A 14963-nucleotide genomic window follows, 5' to 3' on the forward strand; every position below is an offset into this window, starting at 1 on the left:
TTAAGATAGGGTCTCACTCTATCTCCCAGGCTGGCAGTAGCATGATCACAGCTGATTGCCGCCTTGACCTCCCGGGCTCAGGAGATCCTCCCACCTCAGCCTCCTAAGTAGCTGGGACTATTGGTGCATGTCACCACACCTGGCTAATTTTTGTATTTTTTTGTAAAGACAGGATTTTGTCATGTTGCCCAGGCTGGTCTCAAACTCCTGGGCTCAAGGGATCCACACCCAAGTGGACCTCCCAAAGTGCTGGGATTATAGACGCGAGCTACCATACTGAGCCTGGTGTTTGCATTTCTATCAGTATGTGCTAAATGCAGAATTGTGTATCATAGAGTATACATAATTGTAGTTCACTGTGGTTTTAATTTGTATTTCTCTGATTATTAATGAGGTCAAACATGTTTTCACAATTTTATTGGCCTTCTGGATTTCTTGTGAAAAAGTATGTTCAACGTTTTTGCCCATTTTTCAGTTATGTTATCTATCATTTTCTTAATGATTTATAGGAGATCTTTATATATTATAAGAACAGTTGTTTGGTACATATGCTGTAAACATCTTCTCTCACTCTGGATCGCCTTGTCACCTTTTTAAAGGCATCTTTTGATAAATAAATTTTTAAATTTCAGTAGAGTTGAGTTTATCTATCTTTACTTTTATAGTTAATGACTTATTTTGTCTTAAGGAAACCTTCTCTACCTCAAGTTTATGAAGCAAGGTTCCTATACTAACTCTGAAGATTTTATAGCATTGCCTTCACATGTAGATCCGTAATTCACATAGAACTAATTTTGTGTATTCTGTGAGGTAGGGATCCAATTTCAGTTTTTTACCTATATAAATGCCCAATTCTCCCTGCACATTTATTAAAAAGATGACTCTTCCCCACTTCTATGCTGTGCAATCTTTATCATAAATATGGTGTTCACTCATGCATGGATCTAGGCTTTCTAGTCCATGCCCTGTGTCACTTTGTACTTTTGACATGAATGCCATACTGCCTTAGTTACTATATCTTTCATAATAAATCTTGATAGCTGATAAGGAAAAAAACTCCCATTCTTTTCTTCTTCAAGGGTATCTTAGTTCTTCTGTATGAACATTGTTTTATTTTTTATTTACCCTTACTTTTAGGATTTAGTCTTTCAGCACTCTAGCCCAAATCAGGGGGTGACTTTCCTATCCTTGGCAGGGCCTGCACTTCTTTAGAGCATTTCTGAGAAAGTAAAGCAGAGAGGGAAGCTTGTTGTTTTATGTATTGCTTCTCACTACAAAACTACACAATTAAAATAGTATGGAATTTGTATAGAAGAAGAAATTGGTGATTGGAATAGAATGGAGGGACCAGAAGCAGATCATGCATGATGGGATTTTGTCATGTAACAGAGGTGGCAAGTGAGGTCAGTGGGAATGAAGAGATTGTTACAAAGACAGAGCTGGGAGCATGCTTAGCTATATGGAAAAAGGTGAAAGTGAATCCTTACCTCACACCATATAAAAAAATGAGCTTCAGAAACAAAAGTTGAAAAGTTTTAGTAGAAAATGTAGGTCCAACTGGCAAAGTGGACAAGCCAAAACCCATTGGTATACTGTATCCAGGAAACCCGTATCTCATGCAAGGATACACATAGGCTTGAAATAAAGGGATGGAGGAAGATTTACCAAGCAAATGGAGAGCAAAAAAGAGCAGGAGTTGCAATCCTAGTCTCTGATAAAATAGACTTTAAACCAACAAAGATCAAAAGAGGCAAAGAAGGACATTATATAATGGTAAAAGGATCAATGCAAGAAGAAGAGTCAACGATCCTAAATATATATGCACTCAATACAGGAGCACCCAGATACATAAAGCAAGTTCTTAATGACTTACAAAGAGACTTAGACTCCCACAGAATAATAGTGGGAGACTTTAACATTCCACTGTCAAAATTAGACAGATCAATGAGACAGAAAATTAACAAGGATATCCAGGAATTGAACTCAGACCTGGACCAAGCAAACCTAATAGACATTTACAGAACTCTCCACCCCAAATCCACAGAATATACATTCTTCTCAGCACCATATCACACCTATTCTAAAATTGACCACATAATTTGAAGTAAATCACTCCTCAGCAAATGCAAAAGAATGGAAATCATAACAAACAGCCTCTCAGACCACAGTGTAATCAAGTTAGAACTCAGAATTCAGAAACTAACTCAGAACTGCACAGCTTCATGGAAGCTAAACAACTGGCTCTTGAATGTTGACTGGATAAACAATGAAATGAAGGCAGAAATAAAGATGTTCTTTGAAACCAACGAGAACGAAGACACAACATACCAGAATCTCTGGGACACATTTAAAGGAGTGTCTAGAGGAAAAGATATAGAAATAAATGCCCACATGAGAAGCAAGGGAAGATGGAAAATCAACACCCTATCATCAAAATTGAAAGAGCTAGAGGAGCAAGATAAAAAAAAAAAAACTCAAAACCTAGCAGAAGGCAAGAAATAACTCAGATCGGAGCAGAACTGAAGGAGATAGAGACACAAGAAACCCTTCAAAAAATCAATAAATCCATGAGCTGGTTTTTTGAAAAGATCAACAAAATAGACAGACCACTAGCCAGATTAATAAAAAAGAAAAGAGAGAATAATCGAATAGATGTAATAAAAAATGATAAAGGGGATATCACCACAGATTCCACAGAAATACAAACCATCATCAGAGATTATTACAAACAACTCTATGCACATAAACTAGTAAACGTGGAAGAAATGGATAAATTCCTGGACACTTGCATCCTCCCAAGCCTACACCAGGAAGAAGTTGAAACCCTGAATAGACCAATAACAAGGGCTGAAGTTGAGGCAGCAATTAACAGACTACCAACTAAAAAAAGCCCAGGTCCAGATGGGTTCACAGCTGAATTCTACTAGACATACAAAGAGGAGCTGGTACCATTCATTCTGAAACTATTCCACACAATCCAAAAAGAGAGAATCCTTCACAAATCATTTTATGAAACCAACATCATCCTGATACCAAAACTCAGCAGAGACTCAACAAGAAAAGAAAACTTAAGGCCAATATGCATGATGAACATAGATGCAAAAATCTTCAATAAAATATTGGCAAACCAATTGCAACAGCACATCAAAAAGCTTATCCACCACGATCAAGTAGGCTTCATCCTGGGGATGCAAGGCTGGTTCAACATATGCAAGTCTATAAACATAATTCACCACATAAACAGAACCAAAGACAAAAACCACATGATTATCTCAATAGATGCAGAGAAGACCTTTGCCAAAATTCAACAGCCCTTTATGCTAAAAACCCTCAATAAACTAGGTACCGATGGAATGCATCTCAAAATAATAAAACCTATTTATGACAAACCCACAGCCAACAATATACTGAATGGGCAAAAACTGGAAGCATTCCCTTTGAAATCTGGCACTAGACAAGGATGCCCTCTTTCACCACTCCTATTCAATATAGTATTGGAAGTTCTAGATAGAGCAATCAGGCAAGAAAAAGAAATAAAGGGTATTCAAATAGGAAAGTAGGAAGTCAAATTGTCTCTATTTGCAGATGACATGATTGTATATTTAGAAGACCCCACTGTCTCAGCCCAAAATCTCCTGAAACTGATAAGCAACTTCAGCAAAGTCTCAGGATACAAAATCAATGTGCAAAAATCACAAGCATTCCTATACACCAATAACAGATTTAAAGAGAGCCAAATCAAGAATGAACTGCCATTCACAATTGCCTCAAAGAGAATAAAATACCTAGGAATACAACTAATAAGGAATGTAAAGGACCTCTTCAAGGAGAACTACAAACCACTGCTCAACGAAATAAGAGAGGACACAAACAGATGGAGAAACATTCCATGCTCAAGGTTAGGAAGAATCAATATCATGAAAATGGCCATACTGCCCATAGTAATTTAGGTTCAACACTATCCCCATCAAGCTACCTATGACCTTCTTCACAGAACTGGAAAAAACCACCTTAAACTTCATATGGAACCAAAAGAGAAACCACACAGCCAAGTCAATTCTAAGCAAAAAGAACAAAGCAGGAGGCATCACACTACCGGACTTCAAACTATACTACAAGGCTACTGTAATCAAAACAGCATATTGCTGGTACCAAAACAGAGAGACCAATGGAACAGAACAGAGGTCTTGGAGGCAACGCCACACATCTACAGCCATCTGATCTTTGACAAACCTCACAAAAACAAGCAATGGGGAAAGGATTTCCTGTTTAATAAATGGTGTTGGGAAAACTGGCTAGCCATGTGCAGAGAGCAGAAACTGGACCCCTTCCTGATGCCTTACACTAAAATTAACTCCAGATGGATTAAAGACTTGAACATAAGACCTAACACCATAAAAACCCTAGAAGAAAACCTAGGCAAAACCATTCAGGACATAGGCATAGGCAAGGACTTCATGACTAAAATACCAAAGCAATGGTAACAAAAGCCAAAATAGACAAATGGGACCTCATCAAACGCCAGAGCTTCTGCACAGCAAAAGAAACAATCATTAGAGTGAATCGGCAGAATGGGAAAAAATTTTTGCAATCTACCCATCTGACAAAGGGTTAATATCCAGAAACTACAAAGAACTAAAACAAATTTACAAGAAAAAAATAAGCCCATTCAAAAGTGGGTGAAGGATATGAACAGACACTTTACGAAAGAAGACATATTTGACGCCAACAAAAATATGAAAAAATGCTCATAATCACTGGTCATCAGAGAAATGCAAATCAAAACTACATCGAGATATCATCTCACGCCAGTTAAAATGGCGATCATTAAAAAATCTGGAGACAACAGATGCTGGAGAGGATGTGGAGAAATAGGAACATTTGTACACTGTTGGTGGGGGTGTAACACAGTTCAACCATTGTGGAAGACAGTGTGGCAATTCCTCCAGGACCTAGAAATAGAAATTCCATTTGACCCAGCAATCCCATTACTGGATATATATCCAAATAATTATAAATCATTCTATTATAAGGACAAATGCATATGAATATTCATTGTGGCACTGTTTACAATAGCAAAGACTTGGAACCAACCCAAATGCTCATTGATGATAGACTGGACAGGGAAAATGTGGTACATATACACCATGGAATACTATGCAGCCATAAAAAACGATGAGTTTGTGTCCTTTGTAGGGACATGGATGAGCCTGGAAACCATCATTCTCAGCAAACTGACAGAAGAACAGAAAATCAAACACTGCATGTTCTCACTCATAGGTGGGGGTTGAATAATGAGAACACATGAACATGGGGAGGGGAGCATCACACACTGGGGTCTGCAGGGGGGAAATAGGGGAGGGACAGTGGGGGATGGGGAGTTGGGGAGGGATAACATGGGGAGAAATGCCAGATATAGGTGATGGGGAGGAAGGCAGCAAACCACATTGCCATGTGTGCACCTATACAACAATCTTTCATGTTCTTCACAGGTAAGATTCTACCCCAAACCTAAGATGCAACAATTTAAAAAAATAAAGAAAAGAAAAGAAAATGTAGGTCCATTGGATCACAGCTCCAATTTTTTTCTCCTCCCTGTCATGGAATTATGCTTCTGTGTTTGCCAGATGCCTTTGCAACCCCTCCCAACAGAGCAAGCTGAGTACCCACCTCATTGGCTTTGAACCCGGCCACATGCGTGGGTTTAAAGAAAACAGAGTCCACACTTCTGACACCAACTGCAGGTGCAGAGATTCCAAGGACCACCGTCAGGTTTGCTAACTTGCTGGAGGGACTCACAGAACTCACTGAAAGCTGTTATACTCATGGTCATGGTTTATTACAGAGAGAGGTTACAGATGAAAATCAGCCAGGGGAAGAGCTACATGGGCAGAGTCTGGGGAAGTTCCAAACGTGGTGCGAGACAGCGTTACTCTCCTGGCATTGATGTGTGACAGCACAGATAGAGTAATGCCAACTAGGGCAGCTCACCCAAGACCTGGTGTCCAGAGTCTATACTGGGGCTCCATGGCACACACCTGGACGACAGCCTGCATGGCTGAGCTCGGTTTCCAGCCCCTCTAGAGATTGACTTGTACTGCATGACCCAAAGCCCCCATCCTTAATCACATTGTTCCTATCTGGCTGTTCCAAGGCTCTCATGCCAACAGGTGCTTTTTCAGGCATGGCATCCCAAGGGCTTAGCAGTGACTCTCCAGAAGTTGAGGGCAGAGGTCAGATCTCTCTTTCATCAAGGTTAAATTCTTTTTTATTTTTTGAGACAGAGTCTCACCCTGTTGCCCAGGCTGGAGTGCAGTGGCGTGATCTTGGCTCACTGCAACCTCTGCCTCCCAGGTTCAAGTGATTTTTCTAGTCTCCCGAGTAGCTGGGACTACAGGTGCATGCCAACACGCCCGGCTAAAGGTTAAATTCTTTATGACACTATGACACTTGCTTGACCAAAAAAGTTTGGCAGAGGTGACATTAGTCGGGACCCTAAGTGTGTCTGCACGATCTGGCTTGATCTCCAGTGCTTCTGCCACTTACCATGAGAACAGCATGCTCCAGGTAGATACCAGCCCCAGAGTAGGCCTGGAGACCAGATCCGGAGCTACCCTGCAGCCTTACCCAGGATGCCCTTGCCAACCCACAGACCGTGAGCTAGGACAACAAGCGTCTGTGACTATAAGCCACTTGTTTGTTATGCAGTGTGATTCAGGAAAAGCCAGTGTAGGAAGAGTTCCTAATAGAATATATTTCACCAGAACACACGGAGCCATTTGATTGTATTAAAATGAAGAACCTTCACTCTTCAAAAGAACCTTGAAGAAAGGGAAAAGACAAGTCACCCACTGGGAGAAGATATTCTTCACACACACAAAGGTTTGGTAGTAAGACTATATAAAGAACTCTTGCAAAGTGGTAAGAAAATATAAACAGCCAAATTAAAAAAGGGGGCAAAAGGCAGAAACAGACATCGCATGGAAGACAGTGAGCGTACGGGAGGATGGTTGAGGAGCGCAACTCTGGACCGTGATGAGACACCACTTTGCACCCACTGAGCTGGAAGCCTGGGCCGCTCTGTAAGGTGTCTGCTGGGGCCCCCAAGCGTGTTAGAGGCATCCTCGAAGGGAGGGCTGGGTCCTGCAGATAAGCAGGTTGCAGGCTGTTGAGCTGGAAACCTTTTGGCGTACGTGTCAATACAGTCTCATTGGTACCCATTGAGAGACGGAGCTTGGGAGATTGAGGTGAAACTGGGAATTTTTTAAACAGTGTTTTCCCCGGCACTGACTCTGGTACTTTTAGATGTCAGATGCGAATTGACTGACAGGTCAGGTGACGTGTCTCAGATCTCTCTGCAGATGAGTAATCGAATAAGAAACTAGTGGCCAGGAACGTGGGTTCTTCCCTGTCTTCCCACTCCACCCTCCCCCGGGCCCCGCACACGCCCCATCATTACCATCGTCATCCCCATCCCTGCTCTTCGGCCAATAAGTCCTGTTAAGGTGGTGTGGGGAAATAAACATTGGCTTAGGGGCAAAAAACCAGTTCTGACGCAAGCCGGCTGTGCCACGGTGGGTGCATCATTCAACCTCATTAAGCCTCTGTTTTCCCATTTGTAAACTACAGATGGACTGGAGACTTGTAGAGGTATGAGATCAATCTCATTCCTTCATAGGCATTATGATCCTTGAAAAAGGATCGTTTGAAGGACATGGATATTGGTTCCTATTGTTTCTGTTCTCACTAACGCTCCTGCTTAAAGTATTCAAATAGGCTTCCAGGAATTTTTGAGGAAACTGTTCCTGCTTTGGGTAAGACACAAGACTAGATCAGGGTTTGGCAAACTATGGCTCGTGGGCTAAATTCTACCTCCCTCCTGTTTTTGACAGTAAAGTGGAACGCAGCCACAGTCACTGGTTGACAGCCACTATGGCTTCTTTGGCACACAGACTGGAGTAGCCGTGATAGAGATGGTGTGACCTGCAGAGCCTAACACACTCTTTGATCCTTACACAGCTAAGGATTAGACGATTGTTCAAATTTATTCCATCATCTGAATTTGGTTGTTTAATAATTTTCCTTTGCTTTCTCTGCATGACTATCTCCATAAACTGAAGGAGGTTATTTTCCCCTCAAATTTATAATTATTTTAAAATATTAACCACCAGTAAGTTGTTTCATTCACAACATGAGAATGGTGAAAACGTTTGGATAAATCAAGTACTGCACGGATTCTCTTGGTAGACGTTAGTGCAGTAACTGTCTCTAACAATCGTAAGTCAATTGATTATAGACAACATACTACAGGATTAGATCCTTAATAACTTTACAGAATCAGGCAATCCGATAGATGATAAGCATGTTTAAATGATTAAATACATAAAAGAAACTAAAGATATAAGAAAATAAACAATTTTCTGAATAAGACATTAGCTGAATGAGAAACTTGGTGTGAAATATCATTAAAGAGAGTTTTCAGAGTCTTGGAGTCTGGCATCGGGTTCATCAGAGTTCTGGGAGAGAAAGAGAGAGAACGTCCGTAAAGGTTCAGATCTGATAGGGACGTGACTTTTCCATCCAGCAAGTACAAAACAGGATAAATTAAAAGAAACCCAGAATTAGACACATTGCAGCAAAACTGCAGAACATCAAACACAATGAAATGTCTGCAAGCAGCCAGAGAGAAAAGCCTCCTCAGTGTCATGCAGATCAGCGTCCCATGGATTCTTATCTGCACCTCTAGATGCAAAAGACAGTAGAAGAATGTCTCCAAAGAGAGTCATAAAGTAACTGGCAAGATGGAATCTAAACCCAGCTAAGGCCAGGTGCGGTGGCTCACATCTGTAATCCCAGCACTTTGGGAGGCTGAGGCCGGTAGATCACTTGAGGTCAGGAGTTCGAGACCAGCCTGGCCAAGACGGGAAAACCCTATCTCTACTAAAAATACAAAAATTATCCAGGCATGGTGGCAGGTGCCTGTAATTCCAGGCACTCAGAAGGCTGAGGCAGAAGAATCACTTCAACCCAGGAGGCAGAGGTTGCAGTGAGCCGAGAGTGGGCCACTGCACTTTAGCCTGAACAGCAAGAGCGAAGCTCTATCTCAAAACAAAATCAAAAGGAAAAACAAAAAGCAAAAACAAAAACAAAAGAAAACCAAACCAAACCAAAACAAAACAAGAAACCCAAAAACCAAAAAACCAGCCAGGTGTAGCGGCTCACACCTGTAGTCCCAGCACTTCGGGAGGCTGAGGAGGGCAGATTACAAGGTTAGGAGTTCCAGACCAGCCTGACCCACATGGCGAAACCCCACCTCTTCGAAAAATATAAAAATTAGCTGGGCGTGGTGGCAAGTGCCTGTAATCCCAGCTACTTGGGAGGCTGAGGCAGGAGAATTGCTGAACCCGGGAGGCAGAGGTTATAATTGCGCCACCGCACTTCAGCCTGGACAACAGAGTGAGGCCTTTTCTAAAAAAAAAAAAAAAAATCCCCAAAAAACTAAAAAACAAATAAAACCAGCTAAACTGTCACTCAGGAGTGATAATGAAACAATGACTTTTCAGACAGCAACTAACAGCGGGTTGCCACGTGACGTGCAGTAAAATACTTTGTAAAGGCTGTATTCAGGAACAAGGTAACCCAGTGCAAATGGAACACCTGCCGGAATCTCACCCAGGCTCAGCAGGGAGCCCATTCCTCTGCATTTTTTTTTTTTTTTTGAGGTCATGGAAAGTGTTCAAATAGAACTGGCTGAACAGGCCTTGAACGTAGCGAGGGGTGAGAACATGGGGCTTGGTTTGATGGACTCTGGGCTGGACAGGGGGTTGCAGGCTTAGTCACAGGATTCTTGCTGAAGCGAGGGTTTTCTTAAGCTTCACAAGTTTAGGAAACCAAAGGGGAATCTGCTTGTTCGTTTTCTCCCCGAGTGGAAGGGAGAAGCTTTTACAAGAAATAACTTTTCAGCAAATCCAGTGTATTTTTTTAACCTTTTTTTTTTTTTTTCCCTCCCTGCAATTGTGACATGTCTACATGAAATTGGCCACAGGAAGGAAGCCCTGTTGGAGAAGCTATTTTCTGAACATCCCTTTATACCCTCGATTTCACAACATGCAGACATTTAAGTGGAGAGACTGGACTTCTTGCCCTCATGGCAGCTGTAATTTGGAAGTCAAATGCAGCAGGGAGCACTTAGAACTGATGCATGATTCCTGCACACAGAGAGCCAAGGTAAGCATCATGGAAGTCATTCAATACTCACTCTAATGAGAGAGACTTGAAGAACTGAGAGTCTAAATCCTTCTGGAAATAAGGCTGAAATGAGAGTTCAACTCAATGAGATTCTCTAATGGGGAAGTTAAGAGTTTAGAGAAGGGCTAGAAGAAAATAGAATGACCCTACCACTGGGAAGTACCAGTGACCCAGGACTGCTACTTTGAAATGCCCTTTTGCTTAAAATGGGGAGGTCGAGGGTCACTGGCTTATGGTCCTGAGGAATGTACAAGCAACACTGGAGTCGTGCATGGTGACTTACTCAGATGTTTGCGCCGGTCCGTGTAGGTGCGGGGGTAGGGATGCCACCCTCTGACAGTCTTGCCTCCACAAGCACGCAGAGTTTGCGTGAAGACCGCTTGCACTTAACGGTACTAGTCACTGAGGCTGCAGGCACGATAGAAAGCGCCTTGACTCCTTGTCTGCTTGTCCCATCATAGTTCTTCCTCCTGCCTGTTGGAGGCCGTCAACTCCATGCACCTGTGGGTTGAAGTGGGAAGACGGTAGCTGCCACTTTCAATGCCTGCCAGGCACCAGTTTCATACATCCCATCTAATCCTTGCGACAGCTCTTTGAGGTGGATACTTGTGTCTGCAGTGTGCAAAGGAGGTTGCAGGCTTAGGACCAAAGGGACTTTTGGGTCAGGTCACGAGGCTGGCACAGTGAAGGTGAGGTGGGAGTGCAGCGCTGGAGAACCGTGTGGCCCACGTCTGAGATCACTTCTGTCTTGCACCACGTCCTAGGGGGTGCAATGCTCCCATGTGTGCAGCTGTAGTAAACTTTATGCCCTCCTTGGCAGCGTCTATGGAATGAGACCTGTTTCAGCCAAGAGGAGACAATGCCCATTCCCAGGCACTGCTCTCTTTGACTTGGCATCTTTTCCATCCTTTCATTTATTGCTGTGACAAACATTTATCTCTTTTCCTCATGGCTGAGCATCAGAACTTTAGGAACCTAGAGATCACCTAATTAAACCTCATGCTTTAGATGAAGAAACTGAGACATACAGAAGAAGAATAAACAGACTGGGAAGATATATCAGTCAGCATTGCTGCATAACAAAGGAGCCTCAAACTTCATGGCTTAAAACAGCAATGATGAATTATTTTTCAAGATTCTGCGGGTTGACTGCATGATTCTCAGCTGATCTTACCCAGGCTTACCTGGGCTCACTTGTGTGGCAGGAGCCACTGAGAAGCTTTCATCCCAGCATCTTCAAATGATGATGAGAATGTTCCCAGGGGACCAAAGTAGGAGCTCTCTAGCCTTGGAAGTTGCAGGTCATTTCCACTCCATTCTATTGGTCAAAGCATTTCACAGGCTACCCCAGAGGGGCAAGGAGTGGAAGAAATGGGAAATAGACCTCATTTCTTTTTTTTTTTTGAGACAGAGTCTCGTTCTGTTGCCCAGGCTGGGGTGCAGCAATGCCGTCTCTGCTTACTGCAGCCTCTGACTCCCAGGTTCAAGCTATTGTCTTGCCTCAGCGTATCAAGTAGCTGGGACCATAGGTGTGCGCCATCACATCTAGCTGATTTTTGTATTTTTTGTAGACACAGTGTTTTGCCATGTTGGCCAGGCTGGTCTTGAACTCCTGAGCTCAGGTGAGCTGCCCACTTCAGCCTCCCGAATTGCTGGGATTACAGGCATGAGCCATAGCATCTGGCCTAGATCTCATTTCTTTCTTTTCTTTTCTTTTTTTTTTTTTTTTTTGAGATAGAGTTTTGCTCTTGTTGCCCAGGCTGGAGTGCAATGGCACAATCTCGGCTCACTACAACCTCTGCCTCCTGGGTTCAAGTGATTCTCCCGCCTTAGCCTCCTGAGTAGCTGGAATTACAGATGTGTACCACCATGCCTGGCTGAGTTTTGTATGTTTTGTTGAGATAGGGTTTTGCCTTGTTGGCCAGGCTGGTCTTGAACTCCTTGACATCAGGTGAGCCACCAGCATCGGCCTCCCAAAATGCTGGGATTACAGGCATGAGCTGCTGTGCCCGGCCAAGACCTCATTTATTGATGGGAGGAGCAGCAAAGCCACATGACCAAGGGGTGAGAATACAGGGCAGCATGAATCATGTCGGGGGGAGGGAGTCACTGTTGCAGCAATCTACCTTGATGACACGGCCAGTTCCTAGCAGAGTCAGGGCTTGGCCCCAGGACTCCAGACTTTGTTCCTTTCTCTAACAGGATACTGCTCTAATCTCCCACGGGACTTCCTAAAAACTCCTGGGTTTCCCAGGAGTATCCCTAAGTCACTGACAGGCTTACTGGAGCACCGAGGAGAGATCATGTGTGTCCCCCCTACGCTCGTGACTGCCAACCAGTGTCCCTTCCTGGTATCTGATTTTTAGGAGATGATGATCTCACACTGAAGTGACCATCCTGTCGCCCCCTAACCACCCCATTCCTCCAATGTGCCCCAGGATGGGAGGATTCCAATTTATCTCACTCCAGAGTGGGCAGACGACCCATTGGAGTCAGAGAATAACATATTTGAACTTCCACTTGTATTTCTGCTTGTCTAAGAAGAAAATTGAAGTTTGAAGATGTTTAGAAGCAGGGAGACACCAGCACCCTCGCTTGGTTCTTGCAAGGTTGCCAGATGTCAAGTGTCATGTGCAGGACAAAGAAGAGCCTGAGGGCAAAGGGGAAACTCCGCCGTGGTTGCATGTCGAGACTCCTGTAGGTTGCAAGTGTGCTTTACCGGGTGGAGGAATGTATTATCCTAACACAATACTTTCAGTAATTTGCAGTAAAATAGAGCATAACTCTGGAGATATTTTGCATGGCACAGACATTCACTGGCAGCCTTTCTTAAGGATGAGAGACATTCTTTGTCCTCAGGGCACAAGTTCCACATTTGCTGAAGGTATTTTGGCCGTGACAAGAGGCCCCCTGCAGAAGGGTATAATTTCTCTCGACAAGGTATATGTGTTACTTATCTTACTCATATGTGCTGTACCAAAATAAGCACACGACCAGTGCCTTTGAGGTAGAAGAAATGCATGCTATGGAGAGAGAATTTTGAAAATTGATCAAGTAAGTGTGGGCTGCTGGCCAGGTACTGGCTTCCCAAACACCCCATTTAGTCACCAGGTGAGGGGATTGCTGCTGCTCTGTTTTCCAGATGAGAAAAATGATTCTAATGGGTCTGAAGTAGAGGAGCAGATCCTCAGCAAGCCGGTCCTGATGTCCCCCGAGTGCCAGGGGGGACACCTGGAGGTTGCAGTGAGCTGAGATCCCACCACTGCATTCCTGCGGGCAGCTACAGCAAGACTCTGTCTCAAAAAAACAAAAACAAAACCAACCAAAAACAAAAACAAAAAGCTCCCGTTTTTCGGTTTCGGGCCAGCCAGGTGATCCAGGCCGCTCTCAACTGGAGGCCCTTAACTTGCTGACATCTGCAAAGACAAATGGTTTCTTTCTCTCCGTATTGTATTTTCAGGTTCATCAGTGTTGTAGCGCGTGTCGGTGTTTCCGTCCTTTACGGCTGAGTAATGCTTTGCTCTCGGGCTGTGTGCACTTGGCAGGAAGAGCCGTCCTGCCACAGGAAGTCCTGCCACAGGGCCACGGCTCAGGCCCTTCACTTGTTAAGCAAAGCGAGCATCACGCCTCTGGCTTCTGCAAGGGGCTTCAAGTCTTACAGGATGCCACCCCACCTGCTCTGCCTGCCCAAGTTCTGCCCAGCCTTCAGAGCCCATCTCCAACCTGTCCTCTGTCACAGAGGCGCCCCTGGCCTCCCCAGCATTTGCTGTTTATAACATTTAACGTGTCCTGGGATCACCCACTTGGGCCTGCCTAGGGCCTGGCTCATAGGCCACAGAAACTCAAAATCTCTTGTGGTTAAATTGAAATGTTTCCTAATTGTTGACTGTGTGTAGAATTCCTCCTGGCAGAGAGTCTATCAGGAAATACTCCAAGAGCTAAACCTAGAACAATTATCTGTGGGCGCCGACTTGGTCCCTAAACTTCATCTTTTTTTTTTTAAACATATATTTTATTGCATTTTAGGTTTTGCGGTACATGTGAAGAACATGCAAGATTGTTGCATAGGTACACACATGGCAGTGTGGTTGCTGCCTTCCTCCTCATCACCTATATCTGGCATTTCTCCCCATGTTATTCCTCCCCAACTCCCCACCCCCTGCTGTGTCTCCCCTAGTTCCCCCCGACAGACCCCAATGTGTGATGCTCCCCTCCCTGTGTCCATGTGTTCTCATTGTTCAACATCTGCCTATGAGTGAGAACAGTTGGTGTTTGATTTTCTGTTCTTGTGTCAGTTTGCTGAGAATGATGGTTTCCAGGTTCATCCATGTCCCTACAAAGGACACGAACGCATCATTTTTTATGGCTGCATAGTATTCCATGGTGCAGAAAGCAGAAACTGGACCCCTTCCTGACACCTTACACTAAACTTTGTCTTTTCTTGTGGCTCTGCTGGTCATGACGGCACAAGGTGGTGTATCTGACAAACAGCTCTTGTCTTGGGGCCTGGGAGATCTGTGTTTTTTTTGGTTCCAGGTATTTCTGTCCCAGCAGCCCAGGATGTTTCTTTGCTGAACCCCTGCTAGGAATGACAAGACTTGCCAGCTGTCCGGGTGGGGCTTTCCACCTGTGCATTTGATGTGGCCCCTAGTGAGCAGGTGCTGCCTTGAGATACTACCTGCTTTTCTTTTTTTTTTTTTTTTTTCCGAGCTAGC

The 14963-nt window shown here is 43.8% G+C and overlaps 1 protein-coding gene across 1 annotated transcript in view; it reads right to left on the reverse strand.

Moving 5' to 3' along the window:
* Positions 1-14963, reverse strand: part of LOC108314629 (keratin, type II cytoskeletal 8-like) — a 53769-nt gene that overhangs the window by 37091 nt on the left and 1715 nt on the right. The gene's annotated exons all lie outside the window — the stretch shown is intronic.

Source organism: Cebus imitator, unplaced genomic scaffold, assembly GCF_001604975.1.
Source record: "Cebus imitator isolate Cc_AM_T3 unplaced genomic scaffold, Cebus_imitator-1.0 Scaffold159, whole genome shotgun sequence".
NCBI lineage: Eukaryota > Metazoa > Chordata > Mammalia > Primates > Cebidae > Cebus > Cebus imitator.